General features: G+C 45.0%; 1 long non-coding RNA gene across 1 annotated transcript; it reads left to right on the forward strand.

Moving 5' to 3' along the window:
* The first annotated feature begins 371 nt into the window (after positions 1-371).
* Positions 372-1,885, forward strand: LOC127029254 (uncharacterized). The gene is made up of 3 exons (XR_007768154.1): positions 372-461; positions 968-1,090; positions 1,808-1,885. It is a non-coding gene; the product is annotated as an uncharacterized LOC127029254 (long non-coding RNA).
* Positions 1,886-2,334: the final 449 nt, after the last annotated feature.

Genomic DNA, 2,334 nt, shown 5'->3' on the forward strand with positions numbered 1-2,334 from the left:
ATCAGGGAGCTTATTCTGCTCCAGGGTTTCTTTGGTGTTGGTGCTCTGCTGTTTCTTCAGTTGATGGTAGTTTTTTGAGTTGTCTAAGCTGTCTGGGCAGATGTGTGTTGGCATTTAGAGAAGCAGAGGTGTCTGTTTTGAGGTAAGAGCATTGGGACCAGTCAAGTTCAGCAGCATATATAGTAGAAAGTAGCTTGTATGCAGGTGTGGTTTGTGTTTTTTTTTTTTTTTTTTTTTCCCCTGGTCAGTAGTTTTGTATTGAGTGTTCAGGGGTGGCAAGATAGTTTAATAGTATGCATTTTTTTTTTTATTGTTCTAGGTGCCTTGTGTTTTTCTGGAATTCCTGACTCTATTGAAGAAAGAACCTTGTTTTCTTCCCTGGTTTTGCTGTATACTGTGTGAGCTGCTGATATTCTCTCTCTTAACAGGACCAATGGTGAGATCATCTAGCAGGGCTTAGGGTGAGCATCTTGCATGTGCCTGTGTATGGAGTTTTGGCATTTTTCAAGGAAAGCAGCAGGGACCTAAGGCATAGTGTCTTTCAGGGTATGGATGGCTCATCGCCTTTCCCCATTGCCCACAGAGAACCGTGTTGTCCCTAGAACCTTTGCAGCTTGCGGCAGGCCCCTCATAGATTCATAAGCATCAGGAGTTCACTTGTGTTGTGGGCTTGTAGCGGAGCCCAGCATCTGTGGGAAGGTGTAAGATAGGAGGTGGCTGCAGAATGCAGGGTGCAGCTCAGAAACAGCTCCTGAGGAGTGGCCAATGCGGGGGGGTTCAGGGTGCAAATACAGGCAGGAGCTGTCAGGAAGCAGTGGGGTTCCTTCCCGGACAGTTCAGGAGGTGAGAAGGGGTTTGTAAAGTTTTGAGACTGGGGGATGGTTGGGAAAGGAGGAGGGTTCATTGGCCTTTCTCAGGTTGGTTTTGCAGTTGGATTTGGACGTCGATGAGGTCTGTTCTGTTTTAGTCTTCCCCACAGCTGACGGGAGGTACAACAGAGTCACAAGAGACGCGGCGTAAACAGTCTGGGCCTCCGCATCTCAGTATGCGGGGCTCAATGTCAGATGAGTCTCATCTCGTAAGGCATTAGGTATGTAAAAATATACCCCCCAGAACTCTGAGGTCTCCGCTTCTCCGTGCCTTTTACTTACTTTGTTCCCCGACTTAATTTTTGCATCTGTCCCAATGTCACAGGCATTGTTACTTAGAAGCATTGACTAGGCACTTATTTCCAGCGTGGGTTTGTGTCGCCATCTTCCCTGGAATTTCTTGGAGACGAGGGTGTGTATTATTTGTGCTTGTAACAATCTGCAGCCAGGGGTCGTCTTTTATCACAGTCCCGGGCACGCAAGCTTTTTCTGTTATTCCAGTTTTGCCTTTTTCCTTAAGTGTCCAATGAGGTTTTGCTCTAGTATCAGTCATGGCAGTTATGTTCTCTTGTGCTTAGCACCGGTTTCTGTAGTCGTAAGGTGTCCATTTTAGATTTTTGAGTCACCATGTCACGCCATCGTGGCCTTTCCATTGGCCGACCGCCGCCGTTATTCCCTAAGGGGCTTTGTAGGTGAGGAGGTAGTTTGTGTCGCTTGTTTTCTGTGTGCTATACCCTATGTTACTCAGGTCTTGCTGTTCCCATTGGGTTCTTCTGTGTTAGGCGAGCACATTGGTAGCCACACCGAGGGTCTCGTGTGCCTCAGCCCATCAGCATAATGCTAACCGAGCGCTTCCTTTCTTGTGTTAGAGGCTCAACGCACAGATCTGTCTTGTGTGTGTTGTATCTGAGAAATTTACGGACGGTCTTCTCTCGCAGCAGTGATCCAGGATGTGTCGGCATATCCGCTGTCGAGCGGTCTGTTTTTGGGGAACCCTTTTCTGGGACTACTTCTCATTCAAAAGAACTTGCATTTTTATTAACTTCTCATCAGAGTGGATCTTCAGCGATGATGTACTTGGCAGTAGAAGTCACCAGCAGCAAGATTTTTCACTCTTTAAAAAAAAAAAAAAAAAAAAGAGAAAATTTACTTCCTTCCAGAGACCCAAGCACAACATGTCTTCCAAAAGTCAATGGCATTGCTGGTCTTTGGGTTCTCAGTTGTAACAGTTGAGATATCATAAAAACATGTTCCTTTCCATGCTTCAGTACAGCCAAGAGCATTAAAATCTGCCAGTCCTTTTTGGTAGCCTTATGTATTGCAGCACTGGGGATTTGATTTTTTTTTTTCTTTTTCAGAAGATTCCTTATATAGTTTTACTTCTATCTCGCTGGTTTTTCTATCGTAAATGAAATGTTAAAAAAACTTAAATTGTATAACCTGCAAATTGACTTGCATTGTTTAA

Source organism: Gymnogyps californianus, unplaced genomic scaffold (assembly GCF_018139145.2).
Source record: "Gymnogyps californianus isolate 813 unplaced genomic scaffold, ASM1813914v2 HiC_scaffold_85, whole genome shotgun sequence".
Classification (NCBI taxonomy): domain Eukaryota; kingdom Metazoa; phylum Chordata; class Aves; order Accipitriformes; family Cathartidae; genus Gymnogyps; species Gymnogyps californianus.